The sequence below is a fragment of the Sciurus carolinensis genome, chromosome 16 (assembly GCF_902686445.1).
Source record: "Sciurus carolinensis chromosome 16, mSciCar1.2, whole genome shotgun sequence".
NCBI lineage: Eukaryota > Metazoa > Chordata > Mammalia > Rodentia > Sciuridae > Sciurus > Sciurus carolinensis.
This window is the reverse complement of record NC_062228.1, coordinates 54,976,970-55,003,838: the sequence shown is the minus strand read 5'-3', so window position 1 is coordinate 55,003,838 and position 26,869 is coordinate 54,976,970.

The following is a 26,869-nucleotide window of genomic DNA, read 5'->3' as shown; positions in this document are numbered from 1 at the left end:
GTACTTCCCCTCATCCCTGCTAGATGTGGTGGGCCTCTCATCTCTAGCAAGCTAAGAAACATTAGGCATCTTTCAATTTTATTAGCCTCTTTGATTGGTCACCTCCACAGATGAAAATCCTGTGGGTAGAGATGAGACATGTAGCTATTCCTGAAGTCTCTCCTCTCTGGTAGACTTTGGGTCATCTTGCCTGTTGTATGAAGACTGTTCCTGGTTTGGGACTTTGGAAGAACCCAGAGGGACTCCAGAAGCTCAGCTCTCACACTTTTCTTCATGTCACATGTTACAGTTTCCAGCTCCAGAATAACCAGAGCTCTGCACACTGTGCTCCCCAATGTCCATCCCTGTCACTTGCACTTTATCTAGGCAAGTGTCCCAGGGAGACAGCTTGGTTATCTCTGATCTTACTTTGTGAGTTTCTCTTCTTTCAGAGGTTGAGAACTTATGAAGACTTTGTCCACTACCTGGGGTCAGTGGTCTAGTATTTTATCCATTTTCTCAGTTGTTAAAGCAGGAGAATTAGCCTGGTTCCTTGAAGGCTAATTTAGCAGGGTATAGAAGTCTACATTGGTGGTATTTGTTTTTTACCACTTTAAAAATGTGATAGAACCACATCTGTGGTTGACAAGATTCTCCAAAAATTCTGCTCATGTCCTTTGTCAGTACCAGTTTCCAGAATCTTGATTTCATACCACTTTCTGTCATTCCAGTCACCACCATCTTTCACTTTTACTTTCACATCTCCAATTTGATAAAGATTTTTTTGTGCTTTTTTGCATTTATTTGCTTACTTGATGTAAAATTTGCCCAGGTTTAAAATTGGACAGAAGCTGCCCAACTAGTGACAAAAGAGGAGAAGTGGAAGGCAGCAAGAAGCTCACTTAGTGAGGGGGTAACTTCTTCAGCCCCTTACAGTTGAGGCAGAGGAGCACTTCAGTGTTCTGGCTCACTGTGTTCTGGACTCCTGAACTTGCTGACATACTTGTGTATCACTGGATGAGGGAAAGCTGCTAGAGGGGGTGAGCTGAACTGAGACAGAAAGCAAAGGAAGAATGAGGATCATGATCTTGAGTTTCTGGTTCTTGAAAGTCATGGAAACTAGATCTCACCTGAGCCAACAGACCACAACTATGAGACTGTGGATCACAGCCTGCGTGGAGGCTGCCACTTGTCCAAGGTTGTGCCACTGGGTAAGTGTCCCAGGCCTCTGTGCAGTGCAGTGTGGTGCCATCACCTGGGGTCACCTAGAGATTTAGGACACTTATCCCACTGACAATGACTTGGGTTTCACCACATACAACAGTATTTTCAAGTAAAACCTTCAAATCCCATCACACTCAAAACAAATGGTTCCATCTGCCTTGGCAAGGAGGACTCCAGGACCAGATGTGTCAGGGAGGGATATCCCACTTCCTGGGATGTGACTCTGCTCTTGAGAGGAGCTTTGTTTTGACAAAATGTCAGAGAGCTGATGAGCCTAGGCATGCCTGTTGTCATGAGTCAGTGAGGGCAGCTGTCCTTGAAACCTGATATTGATCTCATCCCTAGGAAGGGATTGGATGTTTTGAACTGGTGTGAGATATTTAGGTCAGAAGTTTCTTGGAGACCTGCACATCACACAGCAGTGGTAACACCTCTGATAAACATGACAGTCACGTTTGTAGTTAGTGTTTGGGGTGAGAGCATTGGAGCAGAATGGAAACCCTGGCCTCACCACAGTGCAGGCTTCTTCTCAGGTGAGGTAATCAACTTGGGTATTGTTTTGGTTTCTGTGATTTGTCACTCACATATGGCTTGGTCTGTCCTACCTGATTTGCCCCAGAATCCCACTTAAACCTTTGTGACTGACCAAACACACTGACATATATGTACACAATGTGGTACAAAGATGTTCACTGCAGCATTTTTAGGGCAAGACTGAAAAAAAGGGGAACAAATTAAATAACTTTCAAAAGGGTCAAATTAAATGAATTACAATTTATTCTTAAAATGCAAATATGGCAAATATGGTCTTTTAGAGCTTCCAGGAAATATTATGATATCCTAATTACATAAAGGGAAATGTGAACTGCATGTACATGTGTTTATATGTGTGCAGCTCTTCATAATACAGAGGAGAATGCAAACGCTGCACTCTCTGGGGGAGAGAGGACCTGGGATGAGGATGACCAGCCATTGCCGTGTCAGCAGATGAATATTTTTCAATACAGTACATGCCTACAATATCTGTATTGGTGTTGGTAAGTGGTATTTGAAGATTGAAAAATAAAGAAAGTCAGAATGACAGAGAAGAATTATAGATGGTGGGAAGAGAGAGAAAAAAGGGGTTTCATCAACAGAAGGACCAGATGGAGAGAAAGTGGGGGAGGGGCAGGGCATTTTGCTCTTAGCACTGGCAGTGCCTGGCTCCGTGGTGGCCCTGGAACAAAGCCCCTCACCCCCACCTCTTGTCTGGGGACATTCAATAATGTGCATGGGTTTCCACAGTCCAGGGAGGCATTTATCTGGCCTCCTTCTCTGAGCAGTGCTGACTGGACAGCTCTCCCTGTGCTCTCTGCAGCCCCAGGGCCTGGACTCAGCACCCCTCCTGCAGCCAGAATCCAAGGGCAGATGAGAAACATGCTCTCCATTCCCTAATCATGGCTGAAGTGGTCTCCAGCATGAGGTTGTTACCTTGACGGGAACCAAAGCCAGTAAAGCAAAGAGAGTCAGGTCCCCAGGGCTCTGAGAGCTGTGCCTTGCAAAGTCATGCATTCAGTGGCCTGGGGCTGAGGGATGGCCACACATCCCTGAGTCATCTGTAACTTTCTTCTTAAACAAAAAATGAGAGCCTCAGGCTGCATCCTGACCAAACTCTGTGGTTTGGCTTCTGATGTTTCCCAAAATTTAATCATAGGGAAGACCATGGGCATAACTGCCTAGCCTGCTGTGGGGGAAGATGGAGACCAGTCAGAAAATAAATTCTCTCAGGCATCGAAGTCCTCAATTCCCAACATAAACCCCAACATAAAGCCCTTGTTTAGGGAATCACCAGGGCAGGATGACGAATAAAGAATGAGTTCTATATGCTGAATTTATCTCAAAATTGGCAAGAAGGAAAGTCAAGAAAGAACCATTTTTTCTCAATTTGTTGTGCATTTAAAATATTGGATTGTTTTACATTGCTCTTTATAATGATAAGAAATGATGCTCATAGCTTGTTGTTCCTAAAACTGTAATGTAAACTGCCCATCCCCACATTCCAGGACCATACTCCTCTCTAAGCCCCTTCCAAAGAACATTCACTGTACATCTTTGAAGGAGTCTTTTTTCATCTGAAAAGATTAAGAGAGCTGAGCATAGTGGCACATGCCTGTAATCACAGCAACTGGGAAAGTTGAGGCAAGAGGATTGCAAGATCAAGACCAGTCTCAGCACCTTAAAGAGACCCTCAACAATTTAGCAAGATCTTATTGCAAAATTTAAAAGAAAATAGAAAGTATCGGGGATTTATCTTAGTGTAAAGTGCCCCGGGTTCAATCCCCTGTATCCACTCTCCACTAAAGAGAGAGGCTTTCTGCAATTGGGATTTAGAGAGACATAGATGCAGAGCAGGTGGAAGAGAATCTGGGAGGGGAGTTGGAGGTTGAGAACACAGCAGGTCCTCTCTCAGGAGGGGCAGATGCTGAAACCCTCACTACTGCTCTCCCCATGCTCCTTCCTATCTGGAGCCCAGCAGGCTTTCCAGGTGGTGCCTTCCTTGATGGTGGAAGGAGTGCTGCAATCACAGCTTACACCTAGAACCATTTGCCTCAAAGTCAACTGCCCCAGGAGACCCACAAGTTTGGAGGAGCATTTCTAGAAGTGTGGCATTAGGTTTGGTTATACCCCAAAGTGGGTAAAGGGTGCTGTGGTCTAGTTCACACACCAGCTCTGTAGTGTAATAGACCTGGTTCCCTCATCTGGAACTGGCAAGCTCTTCCCTGGAGTACATTAGATGTGGGTGCCAGAGAGCAATGGGCTTGGTTCTAATCCTGGGCTATGTGGGAGCCCCATCCCCTAGTCACAAATTCCGTCCTCCCTATTCATCACCCTTTCCTCACTGGAAACTCCCTGAGTCTAAGCACAGGTGTGTAAGGATGCCAATCAGCCCTGTGGGGGAAGAGTGGGTTGGTGAGAGTGCTGCTTTGTAGGCGTGTTTCCTGCCTGGGCATGTTGTAAGGTAGTTCTGGTGTTCTAAGGCCAGTGTTGTTAAGGGGCTGATCATTTGGGGATCTAGGTCCTCAGGGAGTGGGCAGGGTTTCTGGGAGCTGGTCTTGCACTGTCTGAGACCCAGATATGGGTGGCGTGAATGGATGCTCCTAAAACATGAGGGGAGAGTCAGGGAGGGAGTGTTTCCTGGCTGGGTGGAGGGTGTCCCTGGGACACAGCGCTTTGAAGGGCTCTCTGGTTCTCATTCGTTTGTTTCAAGACAGCGCCAACATTCAGCCCCATGTACCCCCCCCCAATAGCTCCCAGCATCGACCAAACTCCTGGAAACTGGTTCTGACTGCCTCAGTAGTTCCCCTGAGACCTCCCATTTCCCTCCCTGGAGAGCAGCCCTGAGAATTCTGAATGGGGTGTGGGCTTTAATCAGCAACAATGTCTCAATATAGTTTCATTAATTATAGCAAACGTATCACATTGATTTCAGAAATTAACAATAAGTGACAATTGATTTTGGGGTACAGGGAAACTATGTATTTGTTTCCTTTTTTTTTCTAAAAAAATTATGGTTGTTCTAAAAAATGGATTGAAAGCCAGGCATGGTGGCACATACCTATAATCCTAGTGGCTCTGGAGGTTGAGAAAGGAGGACCTAAAGTTCAAAGCCTGCCTCAGCAACTTAGCAATACCCTTTTTCTAAACAAAATAACAAAAAAAGTTTGGGGTGTGTTTCAGTTGTTAAGTGCCCCTGGGTTAAATTCTTTTACAAATAAGTGAATTGAATTTTTGAGGTGTCAATATTTTGTTCAAGTTTTATTTTAAGTGTTGTTGATTATAGCATTTGAAGGGACAGATCCAATTCCATGCAAAATGGAAGACTATAAAGTGCATGCATTAAACTGCTAAAAAATAAATTGGTGAGAATACAACGGAAGTTAATTTCAATTCTTATTGTTGCTGATAATGGTCTTGGAGGTCAGATATGGGTTCTTGTTCCCATGGTGTTTAAGATTAAATACTGAAGAGACACCAAGGCAAGTGCAGGAAGCAAATTTTATTTAAGAAAGTGATCAAACAGACTTCTCTGTAGATAAGTGGGGCCATGGAGCCAGGAGCCCATGGGAGGGGGTGCATCATGCTCTTTTATAGACTCCAGCAACCCCCTCTTTGATTATTGTCTTCCCCTTCTTCCCTGTATACATGACTGACACTGAGGACAGGAACATAGAGGTTAATTGTTAACAACACAGAGTGCCCTGAAGCACTCTGATAACCTTGAGTCATCCCCTCTCTGCCTCCACCATTCATTACCTACACTGACTGCCTGACCTTTGTTCCCTCCTCAGTTTGCCAAGGAATGGGACACACATTCTGTGCACATAGGCCCCTTGAGCTATCAGTTCAGTGGGCCACTTACACCAGAGTGAGGAGTGCCCCTCAAATTAAATAACGTGGTGCCACCTGATATTTCCAGGATCTCCTTCACCTGAGCATCCTGCTTCTCCATGGCAGCAACTGCCACCCAGACTCCCGGAAGTGTCGAACCAACTCTAGCACAAGCATCAGGAAAATCCTGGGACCTGAGACCTTGGTCAGGCCTGTCCCTAGGACAGAAAGGGAGCTTGATCATCTCCCACAGTCACCCACAAGGGGCCATCATCATAGGGGACTTCCAAAGGGGGGAGGCAATGTTTTAAATTCTTAGGTGCATGTGTGAGTGAATACAAGACTATTTGTGGTTCCATGGCCTTCTGCTATGGAGTCTGAGTGAGTCCTAACCTGTGGTTTTGTGGTGACTTCATACAATGTACTGGCAATTCACAACCTGCAATAGGACCTCTGAGAAGGCTTGGAGTTTAAATGAATACACCTGCAGTTAAAGAGCATCTAAGCCCCCTTCAGGGTCATGGCCAGGTGGTGCTCTGAGTGAACTCCCCCCTGGTCTTTCTTGTGACACCACTGTGTGGAACATTAGGGGAAACCATTCTAAACCTACAGTTTTAGACTGTATGATTAAGAACTTTAAGAAAGGAAAATTATGGAGATTGTGAAGTTAAATTAACCCCAGAAATCTTCAAACCTTCTTTGAAATAGATTTGCCTTCATTCAGAGTAGGTTGACCCTCTAAGGGGTCACTAGAAAAAGAGCTACATGAGTAGGTGCTCAAATAATTTTGAGATGGGGTGGGGGGGGTGTTACTTTTAAATCCAAGCTGCTGTGGGACATAAATGGTTTTTATCTGTCCTTGTGCTCTGGGATCCTGCAAGTTCCTCCTGAATGCTAGAAAGCAGGAGGAACAAATGGAGGGGATCTAAAGGTCAAATAAACCAGGCCCTGGACCTTTTAAGAATGCTTGGAAGTCTGCATTCTGCCTTGGGACAATGCAGGTGTCTCCCCAAACTGCAGGGGTTAACAATGTAATTTTGTGCCAATGCCTGATAAGATAGCCTGATGAACAAGGAACATCAGGGGACACTCTAATGCCTGCAGTTTTCTCCTCTTTTCTCCAGTTGAGCAAAGTGGGTACTGAGCCTATTCTCAGAAACACAAGACCACACCCAGGAAAGCAGGATGGGGAAGAGTGCAAGAAACCACCTGTTGGGAGTTAAAACCTCCAAATTTAAAACAAAATGAAACAAAATAAAGGGGAAAAAACCCTCTGGTCTAGAGAAAGAGGATACCACCAGGAGAAAAGACAAAAATTATCCCAGATGACCCTCTGGGCCTTATGTTAAAATATTAGAAAGAGACTTGGGATACAAGGGAAAAAGAACTCAGAAGATGATAAAACACTGTTGTTTTATTTGGATTCAGGAAGTTATCCTAAAGCCTTCAGTACGCTGACTGAAATTTTATACCTCTTCACGGCCAACTCCCTGACTTCTCCCTCTGGGAATGATGCCAACAATGTGGTGGAAATAGAGTCTGAGCAGAACACCCAGCCCTTGATAAAACTGGGCCCCAACTTGCACCACATCCGCTAGCTACTGAACATGTGTGGTGTTGCATGCAGCTTTATGGCTGCCCTCAGGTCCCAGGGCCCAGCCTTGACCCCCACCACATAGAGCAGCAGATAATCCCACCTAACTGCTGAGCAGGGAAGCTGAGAAACTTTTGAACGTCAATGGAAACAATTGTTCAATTTTTCAATGAGAACTTTTTTCCTCTTCTCTTTTCTTTTTCGTTTTTTTCCTCACATTTTTACCATTTTTGAAACCAACTACTTTTCATGCATCAGGTTATTGAAAACTGGAATGTCTGAATAGTATATTTCACTTTGTTTTGCATTCTTTATACCTTTTTCTTCTACTTTTAATCTTTTTAAAAGTTGTATTTTATATATGTATTTTTTCTCAGTTGCTTGTTTCCTTTGATCCTCATTCTATCTTTACTCATGCTAACAATCAATCTCAATCATACCCTCTTTCACTCTTCCTATGATTTTCACTGCTATCTTCTCTCCTCCCTCCTCATAAATATCACATCCTACACCACTCCTGTTCTCTCTTTATCCACTATCTAAAACTGTAAACCCATTTGCAAATTTACTGTTTTGATTGTAGACAATAACTGAACACATTATTTCTGCTTATTGTGACAAAACTGTAGATGTAATAGTAGGGACTCTTTGGTTTAAGGCTGTAATTTTTTTGTTGTATTCTTGAATATCATGTTGTTCATATCACATGAAACATCTTAGTGTGATACAAGGAAATGGATATAATTTAAAACAAGAAAATGAAAAAAACAAAACAAGAAATCCAAACAAATGATTTGTCACATGTGAGAATACCTTGAAAAGAGGGCATTGAAAAACCCACACAGGCCACTTGAGATATAGACAATGGGGATGTCTCTATTAGCAGGCCTCTACAGCACCTTCTTCCCTGGGGTGGAATGTTTGACTCTAGGAAATTCATTGCCTGACTCATACATGACAGTCAGTAACTTTTAGGGGTGATTGAATGTCAGAATGAATGAGTCCTTTTCCTACTCAGCCTCAACATTCAGGGATGCCCTTCTTTCAGAATGAATGAGTCCTTTTCCTACTCAGTCTCAACATTCAGGGATGCCCTTCTTTTTTTTTGCTTGTGTTCTTGATAATCACCATTCTAATTGGGGTGAGATGAATCTTAGGGTAGTTTTGATTTGCATTTCTCTTATTACTAGAGATGTTCAACATTTTTTCATATATCTGTTGATTGCTTGTAAATCTTCTGTGAAGTGTCTGTTCATTTCCTTAGCCCATTTGTTGATTGGGTTATTTGTATTCTTGGTGTAGACTTTTGTGAGTTCTTTATAGATTCTGGAAATTAGCACTCTATCTGAAGTACGAGTGGCAAAGATTTTCTCCCACTCTGTAGGTTCTCTCTTCACATTACTAATAGTTTCCTTTGCTGAGAGAAAGCTATTTAGTTTGAACCTATCCCAGTGGTTGATTCTTGTTTTTATTTCTTGTGCTATGGAAGTCCTGTTAAGGAAGTCTGATACTAAGCCAACATGTTGAAGGTTTGGACCTACCGTTTCTTCTATAAGATGCAGGGTCTCTGGTCTGATTCCGAGGCCCTTGATCCATTTTGAGTTGAGTTTTGAGCAGGGTGAGAGATAGGGGTTTAGTTTCATTCTGTTGCATATGGATTACCAGTTTTCCCAGCACCATTTGTTGAAGAGGCTATCTTTTCTCCATTGCATATTTTTGGAACCTTTGTCTAGTATGAGAAAATTGTATTTATTTGGGTTTGTGTCCATGTCCTCTATTCTATACCATTGATCTACCTGTCTATTTTGGAACCAATACCATGCTGTTTTTGTTACTATTGCTTTGTAGTAGAGTTGAAGATCTGGTATTGCAATACCCCCTGCTTCGCTCTTTGGCTAAGGATTGCTTTAGCTATTCTGGTTTTCTTATTCTTCCAGATTAATTTCATGATTGCTTGATTGCTTGCTCTATTTCTGTAAGGTACGTCATTGGGATTTTAATTGGAATTGCATTGAATCTGTATAGCACTTTTGGTAGTATGGCCATTTTGACAATATTAATTCTGCCTATCCAAGAACATGGGAGATTTTTCCATCTTCTAAGGTGTTCTTTAATTTCTTTCTTTAGTGTTCTGTAGTTCTCATTGTAGAGGACTTTCACCTCTTTTGTGAGATTGATTCCCAAGTATTTTATTTTTTTTCAGGCTATTGTGAATGGGGTGGTTTTCCTAACTTCTCTTTCTGAAGATTCATAACTTATGTATAAAAATGAATTGGATTTATGAGCATTGATCTTCTAACCTGCTACTTTACTGAATTCACTTATGAGTTCTAAAAGTTTTCTGGTGGTATTTCCTGGTTCCTCTAAATATATAATTATGTCATCAGCGCACAGGGATAGTTTGAGTTCTTCTTTTCCTATTCGTATCCCTTTAATTTCTTTGGTTTGTCTAATTGCTCTGGCTAGAGTTTTGAGGATGATGTTGAATAGAAGTGGTGAAAGAGAGCATCCCTGCCTTGTTCCAGATTTTAGGGGAAATGCTTTCAGTTTTTCCCATTTAGAATGATATTGGCCATGGGATTAGCATAGATGACCTTTACAATGTTAAGGAATGTTCCCACCATCCCCATTTCTTCTAGTGTTTAGATCATGAAGGGATGCTGTATTTTATCGAATGCTTTTTCTGCATCTATTGAAATAATCATGTGATTCTTAACTTTAAGTCTGTTGATATGGTGAATTACATTTATTGATTTCTGGATGTTGAACCAACCTTGCACCCCTGGGATAAAACCCACTTGATCGTGGTGCACTATCTTTTTAATATATTTTTGAATGCAATTGCTCAAATTTTGTTGAGAATTTTTGTGTCGATGTTCATTAAGGATATTGGTCTGAAATTTTCTTTCCTCAATGTGTCTCTGTCTGGTTTAGGTATCAGGGTGATATTGGTTTCATAGAATGAGTTTGGGAGGGTTCCCTCCTTTTGTATTTCATGGAATACTTTGAGGAGTATTGGAATGAGCTCTTCTTTAAAGGTTTTGTAGAACTTGGCTGAGAACACATCTGGTCCTGGACTTTTCTTTGTTGGTAGGCTTTTGATGACCTCTTCTATTTCATTGCTTGAAATTGATTTATTTAAGTTGTGTATGTCCTCCTCGTTCAGTTTAGGTAATTCACATGTCTCTAGAAACTTGTTGATGTCTTCAAGGTTTTCTGTTTTGTTGGAATATAGATTTTCAAAATAGCTTCTAATTATGTTTTGTATTTCAGTCGTGTCTGTTGTGATATTTCCTTGTTCAATCTGAATTTTAGTAATTTCAGTTTTCTTCCTCTTTCTCTTTGTTAGTGTGGCTAAGGGTTTATCAGTTTTGTTTATATTTTCAAAGAACCAACTATTTATTTTGTTAATTTTTCCAATTGTTTCTTTTGTTTCAATTTTGTTGATTTCAGCTCTGATTTTAACTATTTCCTGTCTTCTACTACTTTTGGTGTTGGTCTGCTCTTCTTTTTCTAGGGCTTTGAGCCATAGTGTTAAGTCATTTATTTGTTGATTTCTACTTCTTTTGTTGAATGTGCCCCATGAAATAAATCTTCCTCTAAGTACTGCTTTCATAGTGTCCCAGAGATTTTGATATGATGTGTCTTTGTTCTCGTTTACTTCTAAGAATTCTTTTATTTCCCTCCTGATGTCTTCTGTTATCCATTCATCATATAATAGCGTATTATTTAATCTCCAGGAATTAGAATAGTTTCTGTTTTTTACTCTGTCATTTATTTCTAATTTCAATCCATTGTGATCTGATAGAATACAAGGTAGTATCTCTACTTGTATTTGCTAACAGTAGCTTTGTGGCATAAAATATGATCTATTTTAGAGAAGGACCCATGTGCTGCTGAGTAGAAAGTGTATTCGTTCTTTTTTGGATGGTATATTCTATATATGTCCGTTAAGTCTAAATATTTGATTTTGTTATTGAGATCTATGATTTCTTTTTTCAATTTTTTTTGGAAAATCTGTCCAGTGGTGCGAGAGGTGTGTTAAAATCACCTAGTATTATTGTGCTGTGTTCTATTTGGTTTCTGAAATTGAGAAAGATTTGTTTGACGTACATTGATAACCCAATGTTCAGGGCATAGATATTTATGATTGTTATGTCTTGCTGATTTATGCTTCCCTTAAGCAGTATGTAATGTCCTTCTTTATCCCTTCTGACTAGTTTTGACTTGAAGTCCACATTATCTGAAATGAGGATGGATACTCCAGCTTTTTTGCTGTGTCCATGTGCATGGTATGTTTTTCCCCATCCTTTCACTTTTAGTGTGTGGGTATCTCTTTCTATGAGATGAGTCTCTTGAAGGCAGCATATGTTGGATTTTTCTTTTTAATTCAATCTGCGAGTCTATGTCTTTTGATTGATGAGTTCAGGCCATTAACATTCAGGGTTATTATTGAGATATGATTTGTATTCCCAGTCATTTGAGTCATTTTTGTTTTTTGACATGATTTGGTTTCTCCTTTATTTGGCTTTTACTTTAGGCTAGTTCCCCCATTGCTGATTTGCATTGTTGTTTTTAATCTCTTCCTCATGGAATATTTTGCTCAGAATGTTCTGTAATGCCGGCCCTCTCTTTGTAAATTCTTTTAGCTTTTGTTTATCATCCTCAAATCTGAAAGTAAGTTTTGCTGGGTATAAGATTCTTGGTTGGCATCTATTTTCTTTCAGGGCTTGGTAAATGTTGTTCCAGGCCCTTCTAGCTTTTAGGGTCTGGATTGAAAAATCTGCTGATATTCTTATTGGTTCCCCCTGAATGTAATTTGATCCTTTTTTCTCACAGCCTTTAAAATTCTGTATTTATTTTGTATGTTAGGTATTTTCATAATAATGTACCTTGGTGTGGGTCTGTTGTAATTTTGTATATTTGGAGTCCTATAAGCCTCTTGTACCTGGTTTTCCATTTAATTCTTCAGATTTGGGGAATTTTCTGATATAATTTCATTGAATAGATTGTTCATTCCTTTGGTTTGTTTCTCTAAACCTTCCTCAATCCCAATAATTCTTAAATTTGTCCTTTTCATGATATCCCATAATTCTTGTAGATTCTGTTCATGATTTCTTACCATCTTCTCTGTTTGGCCAACTTTGTTTTCTAGATTAAATATTTTGTCTTCAATGTCTGAGGTTCTGTCTTCCAGATGTTCTATCCTATTGGTTATGCTTTCTATGGAGTTTTTAACTTGGTTTATTGTTTCCTTCATTTCAAGAATTTCTGTTTCTCTTCTTTTTTTTTTCAGTATCTCTAACTCTTTATTGAAATGATCTCTTGCTTCCCATATTTGGTCTTTTAACTGTTGATTGGTGTGATCATTTAATGCCTGCATTTGCTCTTTCATCTCGTCCTTCAATGCCTGCTTTTGCTCTTTCATCTCCTCATTTGCTTCCCTGATTGGTTTAATTATGTACATTCTGAACTCCCTTTCTGACATTTCTTCTGCTGTGCTGTCATTGGGTTTTATTGATATAGTATCTAGGTTTGTTTGGGACATTTTCTTCCCTTGTTTTCTCATATTGGTCAGATATCAGTCGGACTCTGAGATATTGCAGATTTCCTCTATTGGCTTATAGTGTCCCTGTGGATTTCCAGTATATCACCTCCCAGCCTTCAGTAGCCTGAAGTCTTGGAGGAACTTGATAATTCATTGCTTTTGAAGAAAGCTGCCCCTAGTCCACTACTGGTTCCAGGGCTGGGGGCTGGCTCTGTGGGGAAAAGCTTTCACTGGGCGACCTGCTCCAAGATGATGGCTGTGGAAAGAGCCTACTGCCGGAGGGAGCAGGGCTGCTTGGGGAAGTCTCTGGCTGCCCTGACCTGGTCCCAGAAGCCATCTGCAGGCCAGGGCCCACTTCTGGGTCCGGGGCTTGGAGATGGCTCTGTGCAGAAAGGCTCTCAGTGGGTGGCCTGCTCTGAGAAGCTGGCTGTGGAAGGAGCCTGCTGCTGGGGGGAGCAGGGCTGCTTGGGGAAGAATCTAGCTGCCTGCTCTGCTCCAAGAAGCTGCCCCTGTCCGGGCCTGCCACCCGGGCCAAGCTTCACCCAGTGGGAGAGACTCACCCCACGGCTCTGTGTTCTTCCAAGTCTCTCAGTGCCTCCCCTTCTTGAATCCTGGGTTCCAACCTCTCTGTATCTTTCCATAAGGTGCTGAAAGGTCAATTTGTGTATCTGAGAAAGCAGTGCATCATCAACATGGATCCAACAGCCAGACTCAAATCCCAATTCATTTAGATTATGTAGAGATAATTGAGAGGGAGGGGGTATGAAAAATGTTGGAATGAGACAGACATCATTAGCCTATATACGTGTGTGATTACACAGATGGCATGAATCTAAATCATGCACGCCCATGGAAATGAAATGATGTACCCCATTTGTGTACAACAAATCAAAATGCAGTCTGTAAAAATATGAAATAATAAAATTAAAAAGAATTTTTAAAAAAGATCGAGGATCACTCCAAAGACAGTGGTTTCAGAGCCACAGCCTCCTCCCACATCTCAGGAGAAAAAAAAAAAAAAGACAAGCAAAACAAGAAACCAGCAGGAGCACACTGAGTTCTAATCTCCCGACTTGGGGTCAGATAAAGAAGCTGACAGTGGAAGCTCAGAATGTGGCTGAGAGTCAAGGGGCCTCTGTGACACCAGCTACCATGTTTATGCGTGCTGGCCATTGTAGGTTGCTAGGAATATCCACTGACAGGAGAAACTTCCTGGACATATTTTCCAGACCCTCCTGTAGTTAGTCCTACTTGCTGAGCAGGTGGGTCTATTTCCAGTGTTCACAAACCACTCTACTAGAGTGTGTGTGGGTCAATCTGATTGCCATATTATTCCCTCTCATTATTTTATTTATACTTATTCTGGGTGTAGTGCTGAGGCCTCTATTTGCCTATTAAGAAAACTGGATGCTTACAAATCCCTGGAAAATAAGATACCTTATGGAGGAGGCGTCACAGTTTCTGGTTCTTGGGATTTAAAATATAATATATATACAAATAAGTTTTATATATATGTGTATATATAAACCATCCTTAAAATAGGGTTTCCTGATTCCAGTTATAAGAACTCTGTCAAACACCTTCTGCTTCCTTATTACCCTAATTCTACTACCTTAGAACTGAGGATTTTTCCCCAATGTCTACATTACATTTACTTCCTATAAGACTTAACATTTCCCAGTCTGAGTCATATGTCCTGGTCTGGTCTCCTAAATGTTAAGTCAGCACATCCTCATAATGAACTTATGATTCCTGGAGGGTTTGTTAGTAATATCTTGACCAAAAGTTCAGGAGGCATATAGGATTAATGGCATCTAGGTGATGCTTTACATTTTGCTCACTAGTGAATTACTAACAGATCTAACCAGTGGTTGTACCTCTAGCCCATGTTATGGTTTGCAGGCATGTGTTTAGTCTCCTTATGTATTATTAACAGGAAATACTAATATCACAAAAATGGACAGTGACCATTATTTTGTGCAGTGAATGAATTGTAATCTCAATAATTGTGTGACTGGACATAACAAAGATAAAGATAATTTGGTTTTATACCAGCCTTCCTTTCTTATGTGTCCCACTAACATTACAGGTGACTTGTATCAAGGTGAAGGGCTGCGATTTCTTAGGAATAATCATAATCAGTTAATGCAGCCACACCTTGCTGCAGGTCTTATAGTCTTTGATATTGTTACAGTAATTACTTTAATTACTTCTGGAATCACTGCTTCTGACCCTCTGGTGCAGGGAATCCAAACAACCCATTTTGTCACTGCTTTGGCACAAAATATTTTAAGAGCCCTCTGAGAGCAGGAGGCTATTGATAATAAACTTCAAGCTAAGTTTAAAAGATTTAGAGGCCACTGTACTGGGTTTGGGTGATCAGAGACAAAGTCTTTTTTTTTATTATTATTATTTTTTTTACGTTTACATAGGGTAATGATGTTTATTTTTTTTCCCTTCCCCCCACCCCTCCCACCCCTCTTTTAGAGACAAAGTCTTAATGTCAGGCAACAATTATGATGCCATGTCACTTACCAATTTATTTGTGTAACACCTGTTCCATACAATAGCTCCCAATGGGACTGGAAAAGGACAAAAATGCATCTATTAGGAATTTGGAATCATAACAATGTTAGTCTAGATCTTTTGCAACTACACCATTACCACCAAGCATGTAGGAAACTACACCATTACATTTCAAGTCATGAAGAAAAGATAGATTCTCATGTTATGTCCTGCCAGTTTTGCAGAAAATCTGTTCAATGACCTAAATGGTTTCAATCCTTGGAATATTCTAAAACATACTGCATGGTATAGAGTTTGTTTCCTTAGTCTTAATTTTGTGTGGTTTTCTTGCAGTCAGCTGCAAACTCATCTGATCCCAGTTCCAATGCCTTCAAGGAGACATTGGTTACAGTTAAAAAATTTAGAGAGAGGGGAAGATGTTGGGTGTGAATGAGCTCAGTCATTAGCTGATCCTACAGTGTCAGCAAAAGCCACGCCTGGGAAACATTCCTTGCCAAAGGCAAGATTGTGTGAACAGCCTTGACACTCAGCTCTCACATCAGCAGTTATCAGATGTTCCAGTACAATGGTGTTTCTGGGTACAGCAGGGTAGCTGCGAGATGTTCCTATCACTGTAACATTCTAGTGCACAAAGAAGCCTCTGGAGAGCTCACAAGCTTTGAACAATTTACAGAGCTTCTGTAAATATAGTCATGAGACTATATAATAAACATGCTGAGGTAGTTTTGGGTCACTGTTCTTCCATCAGAGGACAGAGACCCACGTGGATCCAGGTTTACATAAAAATGTCTCTGTATTTTTCTTAATCTCCCATCACTGCTCCTCAAGATCTTTTGTTGTTTCTGTCCTGGTTGAGTCACAGGTAAGAGTTTAAGATTAAAAAAAAAAAGAGTTTAAGATTGCTTTGTTTCTTGGTCTTCACTAAAAACAAATTTACTAAGAGTTAAATTTCTAACAGGAATAATTCTATATGCAAAAATACAAAAATTTCAGTTGTGTAAATAACAAAGAATTTTGCCTTATTAAAATGGAATGATCAGAAAAATTCACAAATTTCATGAAGATTGTTTCAGAATGTAAATTTAAAAAAGGGTCAGCAGCTAGGAAAGAGATATGGAAATATAAAAGATTGGAAGGAAAAGAAAATGTTTCTGGATAAGGAAGTCTTTTATATGGTAAAGTAAATAAATTGTCAAGTGTCTAAGTACATTACACCAGGTTAATGGAGGCTTACTATGTGTCCTTTTTATATCCTTTATAATAATAACCTGAAGAAAATGAATTCTTAGCATCTAGAGTTTGGCAGGGAAGTTCTGAGAGATGTGCCCTTGAGATGCTCAAAGGGCATCCTGACTTGCTGAAAGGCCCCGCGGGGCATCTCTTTGGATGTTTCTGAAGTGAGATGGTCTGGATATGGTTTGAGTGTGTCTCCCGAGTGCTCATGTGCTGGAACCTTGGTCCCACTATGGTGGTGTAGATGTGGTGATACCTTTAAGAGGGGGACCTAGTAGCAGGTTGAGTCACTCAGGGTGCTGTTCTTGGAAGGGACTAATATAGTTCTTGGAAGGGACTAATATATTTCTTGGCACAACCTTCCCGAGGAAGCGGTTATTATTTTTGTAAAAAGTAAACTGGGCTCCTCCCCCGTGCTTCCTGCCTCACTATGTGATCTTTCCCTGTCACATGAGCCCCCAACCCTGATGCCCTTCACCATACTGTGACACAGCAAAGAAGTCTCATCAGAGTTGGGAATTTGGGGTCACCCATCCAGGAGGTTCAGTCTCCAAAACATCAAATTCTGAGCTTTAAAAGACTCTTTTCATTATAAAGCACCCAGCCTCAGGTGTTTTGTTAAAGCAACCAAAACAGGCCAAGACACAAGGTCTTCAAACGACTCAAACAGCTTCACCTTGATTTCATCTTTAACAAGAAATTTTTCTGAAAATATGAGAAATATTTCATTAGGAGAGACAAGGTTTTGAAAATGATTTATTTCTTCTAAAATTAGTGAGTGATTTGTACACACAATGAGGGAGAGCAAGGAATCTATTCCAATGGAGTTTCCCATCAGCAGCATTGAAGCAAATCACTAGCTAGAGTCACAATTTTGAAAAAGTTTTCATAGTAGCACGTGACCACCAATTTGAAAACTAATATGTGCTTTCATATGTAGGTTTTTCCTATATGTAGATCTTTTGACTCAACCCTTTCCAGCAACAACACTGCCTCCATTGTAATACAAGATGGGAGGGCCCCACTTTATATTCCTCCATAGGTGTTTCCATAACACTTTATAAGCCACAGTCTATCAAGGCAGTTGTGCTGCTGCTCTGCCTTCCACTGTTCCACAACTTAGTTGGAACCATGCTGCTCAGAATCTTTGGTAAGGATTCTCCAGCCCCAGGTTGAGCCTAAGTTTTATCTCACCCCTTTGTCCCTCTGAACCTCAAACTCAGTTCTCTCTTCTGCATTCAGTTCTCAGCTTCCCACCTGGTAATCACCCCACTGTCTTCCCTGATTGCCCTGCACCCCCTCTGCCCACCTGCAAATGTCAGAAGCTTCACTCTTTCTAGATCCCTCCCTGCATTTCCTCAGCTCCCAGCACAGACCCCAGGACCTGCACCAAGAGTTCATCCCAAAATCCACTCTGCCATCACCAGCAACCCAAGAAGCTCAGTGACGTTGTCTTTGGGTCTCTGATCATGGCCACTTGGCTACATTCCCAGCATCATTTTCATTTCCCTTCTATCCTCAGATGCTGTCTTCATTTTTGAACTCTTGGGCTCAGCATACTCAGGACTCACAGGTGAGAAGAGGTGCAGTGAGGAAGGAGGAGAAAGATGGCTCTGTATGGGGTGGGTACTAGCATGGTCCTTGGAGTCCACCCAAATGTGACTCTTCCAGATGTTGACCCATGGATGTGCCGGGGACACCCAGGTGTGGGGACTGGATCTACAACCCCTTGGAGCAGTGCTGTGACGGTGACACCATACTGACCCTGAAATGGACCCACCTGTGTGGCCCCAACTGCATCTACTGGCCCTGCTTTGAGCTCTGCTGCCCAGAGTCTTTTAGTCTCCAGAAGAAGTTTGTTGTTAGACTGAAAGTCCTGGTGTGAAGTCCCAGTGCCACTTAGTCCCTGTCTCCAGGGACTGTGACAGGTAAGGACCCTGCCCCTGGTGGTGGCGGGTCCTCCTCTTTTGAGTGACTCTTGCCTTATAGTCTAATCTCTAGATCTTAATCAAATCTCTTAATTCATCTCCTTGTCTGTGATTCAAAATTTCTCGTCTTTTCCTTCTTTGATGCAGAAAGGTATTTTCCTCAGAGAAGATAGAGAAGAAATTCAAAATTTCACTAAGACAGGAAAGATATGCTGAGGTAGTCTTCAGACTATGTGCAATAATAGCTAAGGAAGCCTGAGATGAGCACTGCTGAGGGACCTAGGCTGAGATTATTTTTCAAACATGCTTATAATGCAAATTGCTGTTTGTTGACTCAAGACTGTGAAAGTGGTTAACAGATAAATAACTTGAGATAATTGCTATAAAATTTGGTTTAACATCTCTGAATTTCCCCAAGCAATGATTATTACTTACATATAACTTAAGATTTTAACTTACTGAACAATATTTTTAAAGATATGAGGAATTAATGCAATTACAAATGTTTATTCCATTTACAGTCACCTAATTTATTCATTCCTAACAATTTTCTAAATTGCTCATGGAAATTTTGAAGCATTGTATAAAACTAGTTGACCATCATCTCAAGCTATTTCTCTGTCAACACTTTTCAAAGCATGTGTATGTTAGGCAGGCTCTATGTAGATAGGGCTTCTCACAGCCTTGTGACTGAGTTCCAGAAGGAGTGTTCCAAGAACAAGTTCTCTAAATTATCCCATAGAGAGGAAGTCCTGATGTGTCTTTTTATTAAGTCTCTAGGATGGAAAGGATGAGCTCATTTGACCCCTTTTTTCTATACTCTGTAACTTACTTGAAATACCTGAAGAGGAACAGGTTGTATTAGCCAGTTTTCTGCTGCTGTGACAAAATGTCTGAGATGACCAACTTATAAGAAGGAAAGGTTCCTTTTACCCATGGCATTAGTCTGTATTCACTTAGCAACATTTCTTAGGCAGTGAGAGAACAGTACCTCATGGCAGAAGTGTGTGGTGGAGCAGACTACTTACCTCATGGTAACCATGAAGCAAAGAGAAAGAGATAGTAAAGGGACAGGGTCCTAATGTCTCCTTCAAGGGAACACTCCCAATGACCTATCATCCATTCATTAAGTTTCCAGGCCATCTTGAAATTCTGCAAGTCTTTCTCCATCAAAGCCCAAGAGGCCTTCCAGGGTATAGTGCTTTCAGGAAAATGTTGTGGGGCTCCTCTTCATGGACCCACTGTCCAGAGCCACCTTGGGAAACTGCCCCCTACTTTCCTACAAAATGCTCTGCATCTGCTCCAGCCATGGTTTAGACAGGCCCAGGAGTGGCTAGTGCCAGTGCAGCTCTTGGTTGCATGTGTCATGTGTCATTTTGCACATACACACAGATTTAAAGAGTTGGGGTCCTGGAGTCTTCTACCAAGATGTTAATTATAAGCCTGGAAAGATAGGCAGAAGTGTGCTGCAGGGGTGGAGGTGCCACAGAAATCCCTCAGTGGTGGAGTTATGGGCTGTGGACCTCCTTCCAGGATCCTAGAAATGTAGGGCACTTATGATTGTTTCTAGTCTTGATGACAACCGTTCTAACTGGTGTGATGATATTTCAGTATAGTTTTTGTTTTCTATTGGTTGTTGGTTTTTTGGAGCTATTTTTGTTTGTTTTGTTTTGTTTTATTTTGTTTTTGGTACCAGGGATTGAACTCAGGGCACTTGACCACTGAGCCACATCTCCAACCCTTTTATGTATTTTATTTAGAGACAGGGTCTCACCGAGTTGCTTAGTCCCTCACTTTTGCTGAGTCTGGCTTTGAACTTGTGGTCCTCCTGCACCACTGGATTACAGGTGTGTGCCACTGCACCTGACTGAGTGTAGATTTAATTTGCATTTCCTTGATTGCTAATGATGTCGAACATTTTTTCATACATTTGATTGCCATTTGTATTCTTTTGTTAAAAGCAAAACTCTTTTATAATTCAGAGACAACATAAATACACAACCTAAAGTAGAAATTTGTACATAACAGTGATAATAAATACAGTATTAATTGCTAACACTTTGTGAGCAATCTCCAGTAATGAGTATAAGCATTTTTTAATGTATTGATTACTTTTGGGGGGGGTGTTTTAATTGTACACAATGGCGGGTTTCAACGTGGCATATTCATGCAAATATAAAAACAATTTGATCAATTTCAATAACTAGGATCTCCTTCACCCTCCCCTTCACTTCCTCCTGATTTGTATTTCTTCATTTGAGAGTGTGTTTAATTCATTTGCCAATTTAATAATTGTTTATTTTTTGGTGTTAAGTTTTTTGAGTTCATTATGTATTCTAAATATGACTAGATATTAATCCTCCATCAGAAGAGTAGATTAGCAAAATTTTTCTCCCATTCTGAAGGTCATCTCCTCCAATTTTAATTACTTCCTTTTCTGTGCAGAAGCTTTTTAATTTGATACCATCCCATATATTAATGCTTGCCTGTACCTATATGCAGGAGTGTTGATCCTACATTTTCTTCTAGAATTTGTGTAGATTCTGGTCTAAATCAATAACTATATTTTAATTAACTATGGTAATTATTACTAGCTTGTATGCTAATTGTATCCTTGTTTCCCAGATAAAGAAATCACTAAAGTATAAGATTTGAAGGGACATTTTACTAAGATGATGCTCTTCAAACTAAAACTTTTTACAATAATGGTCTCTTACAAACATATAATGATAACAAATTAATTAAAAATTTAATTATGTCATTTAATATTTTTAAATTAAATATATATAAGTTATACAATTTTTATGTTACTATCTACCCTGGGAAGTAAACATCTATATTTCTAAAGGACATTCAAGAGACACTATCTTATGTAAGGTTAGCAATATGGGAATTAGAAATATTTTGACACCTTCAACCAAGAGGGGATAAAAGCTCTCTTCACATATCTGTTTCATGTTTCACATATGATATTAAATTATATTACATAATTCATATTAATTAAAAAAAATATATAAAGGTTTTATGAAATGATATTCAAATAAGAGGGTAGAGTTGGTTTCAAAATTAAAGTACCTTACCTAAATTTTGTCAAGAGACCCACTTAAGAAAAATTAAGTACACATAGGGATCTTTTGAGGTTCTAAAACCCATAAATAACTATTATTGACATTTAGTAAATAATCTTCTGAACTGTTTTCCATACATAAGCTTAAAATATATACATATTTTGCACATGTAAAATCATAGTTAATTTTAAAACTTGTAAAATAATTTTAAATTACTCATAATTAGTATTCTTTTATAATATTATTTTTAATGCCAGATTTTTTGTCATATAGTTCACTTATCCAAAACTCTATGTTGGACATTTAAATTATTTTTGCTACTTTGAAAACAAGGTAATTAAACATATTCATATGGCTATATCTTTATGCATAAAAATTATTTTTGCATAAATCCCTTCAAATATGATTGCTAGATCAATGACATAAAATTCTAAAACTCTTTGAATAATTTATTGAATCCCTATCCTGAAAGGTATTACAAATTCTAATATAGAAACTTAAATTAATTTTTAATAATAAGGGCATTTCATATAAGACAAACAAGTCATAAAATTGACTTTCAATATCTATACAGACTCCATTTTACAACATTGTTGCCCAGCCCACTACTAGAGACAAAAATCAAATCACACTTTTGTTAACGAAATTATGTGCCCCATTTGTGTACAATGAATCAAAATGCAGTCTATAAAAAATTAAAAGCTAAATTAAAATATCCTTAAAAAACTAGGCCTTTTTTTCTTTTACTATAATGCGCTCTTCAACTCAATAACAGTGACTTTAATAATAGGTAATATTATTAATTTTCCTGGCAAAATAGAAATATTTATTGTCACTTCTTATGGTTTAAATACTTGTACAATACTAGGCCATTGTCTACAATTTAAGGCTAATGATGCTTCAGTTTACATTGCTTTTTTTCTACCATATTGAGAAATAAAAAAGGGGAAACAGAGTTCTATGTAAACCCACATAATTTAAAAAAATTTTCTAAAAATTTTGATATTAGGATTGTCACCACTGCTGAGTGACACATGGAGCAAGGTTTTATAACACCAAAGGGTAGAAGCTATATTTGTACATTTCCAAAAAAAGCAAGCTGTCATCATGGAGATAAAAAAAGGCCCTGACACTTCAGGCTGAAGGGACAGTTCAACAACAAGGAGATCTTAAGTCTCCAACCACAATGTTTGTGGCCATGCTAGGTCTATTGAGCTTCCAGGTAAGTGGAATTCATGGGGAAACTTATTGGGCCCATTTCCCAGATCCACCTTTAATACACCCAATCATGTGGGCTGAAGAATCAATTCCAGTATTTACTGATGATACTAATACAATGGGAGGTTTTACAGATATTCGTATACACCCATCCAGGTGACTAGACTTAACTGTACAGGCCACAATACAAAATTTACCTATATGCTGGTCCCATGATAGACACTCTGGCTGTCTAATGGCAAGTTTTGAGGAAAAGACTGCATAGGGAATGCCTAGGCCAGCCAATCATACTGGCCCTTGGAACTTAAGATTATATGTTTAAACAGTTATTAAAATGGGATCTTCTTACAAAAAGCCAGTCATTTCTACGAAATATTCATCAATATCTTACTGCCTTAATTGTTCTATAATAGAATATGGCACCTTTCCTAAATGGATAAAATATACAAATGTCTTGCCATGACAACATCAAATCTCTAAAGGTCGTGGCTATGTTTTGGATTGATCTTCAAAAATTAATGAAAGACAGTTACATCAGAGTGTCACTTCCCCCAGAAGGGTCAAAGCCAGGAAGGCTTAATGTGTCAGCATTGCCACTAAATGTGTTTCACTTTTACTTCATGGTGAAAAGAATTTATAAGCAACCATGTTTAATCTGAATTTTTAATACAATGGAAGATCTAAGAAACTAGGCAAATAGTTGAGTTATTTAAAACTATTTTCAGAATACAAGATTAGATATAGAATTGTTCTAATTGAAACATCATGCAATTTAGAGTATTTCCTAATATTTGGATATTACCTTTCACTAGTAATAACCATGTAATGAAGACCAAATTAGAGCCTAGCAAACTGATTGATATTACACTAGAAAGAAGAGTAATTCACATTTACATTCTAAAAATTATTTCTTACTTGATGATGATTTGGATCCTGTATATTTTAATGTATTCTTTTAGACTTCTATCTGTTCCACATTCACTATGCCTGGTGGCATAATCACCTGCCAAGATGCTATGGCCCTCAAAAGTTAAGTATAAATAAAATTATTGAATAAAATGTTAAAGCAAATTAAATGCTTTAACAGCTACTATTACAAGCATCAGTAATGAGCTTTTAAGTCACCAATTTAAATAAAGTCCTAAATGTCATAATGACTGTAAGCATGTCTGTGTTATTACAACCAAACATCATATTTCCCAAAGGGACCAGGAGATAATTAAGAATCATCTAATGGACACTTGACATAGCAATTATAATAACCTGGATCTTGTGCCGTTACATCATCACATCCAGGATATTCAAAAAGCCTAAATTGATCTCATGGACCCTGCATCTCTAGCTGATCAAATGCTTCATAATTTAAATGACTTTAATCCTACAAATAGGGTAAAACACTCTATGTGATATATTATTGGAATGATATTTTTCCTACTAATTCTTTTTCATACCATAATAATAGGTTGTCATACCCTCAGAACCACAATCTGGGACCTCAAAGTAGTTGCCCATTATTTACATTTAGAAGAAAAGATGAGGAGATATAGGGAGCCATTCATGACCAGCTATTAAAACCAGGTTGGTGAGCTGACAGACATAGAAATCTGACGTCCAGCAACTGGCAATCATTGAGACATTGTTCCAGGTTGCCTGAAGTATGTGATGTTCCTGCAGTGGTTCACTCCTGGGAATTTGCTGGTCCGGCTGGGATGCCCTACTAGAGAAAATGACTTCCTTTACTCCACCCCATTCTATTCCTCACAGAAGAAGCTCCTCCTGGTCCCCTTTTACCTGTATGACTATAAATAAAGGAAAGGCGGGCTCCATTTTCACATTAGAGACAGATCTGGCATGACTCAATCTTCACACTCCCTTTGATTTAAAAAAGATAATTTTCTCCTGTGTTTATTCTATTAAATAAGTTTCTTAGTGATTAATCTACAGCTGTATCATCCCTCCAACAGAAACACTTTCCCTCACCCATGATGGATGTGGAAGAAACCCAATACTTAATAAAAGTTTGCTTTCTTTCCCCCCAATGCTCAACTCTCAGACATTGATTTTCCATGTGATGGGCTTCCAAACCTGGGTTTGGTAACAGAAGCCACAATTAAGCATCATATTTGCATTTGTATTGCTTTATTTTTAATTCCATCATGATGGGAGATAATACTCAGAGCATGTGGTCTCCAAGGCTTGAGTGTACCCTGCCTGCCCCTGAATTTCAGAGCCAGTCTGTCCCATCCCTCCTTCTAAGCTGCTGCAGGAAATGGTTCTGAACTCCCTGGCAGGTCTTTCTTCTCCTTTCTTGTGGTGTGTTCTGGGGAAATTTTGACTGATAGCTTGTGACTGATTCTTTGGGAATCTTGGTCATTGGAGAGGGTGCAATGTCCCTGGGAGTGGTGTTTGGCTGCCTGGGACTAGGAAGGCGAAGGCACAAAGGGAGGCTCCTAAAAGAAAAGATGGGAGTCCACGCAGGGAGTCTCCTGGGTGTGTGGAGGGTGGTGCTGGGACTGAGGTGCTGCAGGGGTGATGAATGAACAAGAAGGAATGGAGATGGAAGGTGTGGATAGGGGTGGGGATGTGCTGGAGCTGGGGCTGGACTCAGGCTGGGTTCTTCCTTATCTAAGACACAGTTTATATTTCCTAATCTTTTCAAACTACTTTAAGGAAAGTGGGTAGGAGGGTGTTGGAGGATCTGAAACAGGGACTCCGTGCAGCTTGAAGCCCACATGTGCCTCTGAGAGGGATTTTTCCCACAAAATTATTGGTGCATTACAGTTGTACATATGGGATTGGTTGTTACATATTTATACATGCACACATTGTAGCAATAGTACACCTTGGCTGGTTTCAGAGTTTGGCTATTGTGAATTGTGTTGCTGTCAACATAGGTTTGCATATATCACTATAGTAAGATGACTTTGATTCTTCAGGGCAAATACCAAGGAGTACAAGAACTATGTCACATGTGTTTCCATGCCTAGTCTTTGGAGGAACCTCTGTACTGGTTTCCATAGCTGTAGTACTAATTTCCAGTTTCACCAACAGTGTAAAAGTGTTCCTTTTTCTCCACATCCTCTCCAGCATTTATTATCATTTGTATTCTTGATGACTGCCACTCTGACTGGTGTGAGATGAGATCTCAGTGTAGTTTTGCTCTGCATTTCCCTAATTGCTAATGATGTTGAACATTTTTTCATGCATTTGTTGGCCATTTTCTTTTCTTCTTTTGAGAAGTGTGTTTTTAGTACATTTTCCCATTTATTCATTGGGTTATTTGATTTTTTGTTGTAAAGTTTCTTGAGATTTTTACATATGCAAGATATTAATCCTCTGTCAGAAGAGTAGCTAGCAAAGGTTTTCTCCTTTTCTGTGGATTCTCCCTTCACATTTCTATTTTTTTCTTTGTAGAAGCTGTTTAATTCAATACCATCCCATTTATTAACTTTTAACATTATTTCCTGAGCTTTAGAGGTTCTATTGAGAAAGTCATTGCCTGTGCATAAAAGGTGGAGTGTTGACCTGAACTTTTTTTCTAGGAGTTGCATAGATTCTGGTCTAATTCCAAGGACTTTGATCAATTTTGAGTTGATTTTTGTGCAGGGTGAGAAATCAGGGTCTAGATTTATTCTTCTAGGTGTGGATAACCAGACGTTCTGGGAGGATCTTGATTGGCCATGACTAGATAAGACAACCCCCAAATCCCAGGTGACCCAAAAGAGGACCAGATTGGACATGAGGAAATCTCAGTCTTGCCTTGAACTGGATGAGAGGAGCTGGGATGGTTTAAGAGTGGGACTGGGTGCAAATTAGTCATGCTTTCTTTAATGATCCTGGTTCTCAATTTTCATTTCCAAGTGGTTCCTGAACAAGAATTGGGGTGTCCTTGGTCCTGAATCTGTACAAAAGTGGAAGGAGGGGCCTTTAGATCTTCCTTTCTTGTCTTAAAAAATAAATAAATGCTTTCAGAATGAAGTCGGTATAGTTTTGGAGCACCCCCTTGGTGATCACAGCCCCTGACTTTCTGTCATTCAGAGTGACTCTGCTTGGCAGGTCAATTACTGGGCACATCTCATCCTTACTCACAACTGATAGTCCTGCTATAATCAGTGCTCCACCCCAGGGCTACAAACACCCCAAGCATACTCTTCTGCAATCCCAAAGCAAGAACGTGGAATAC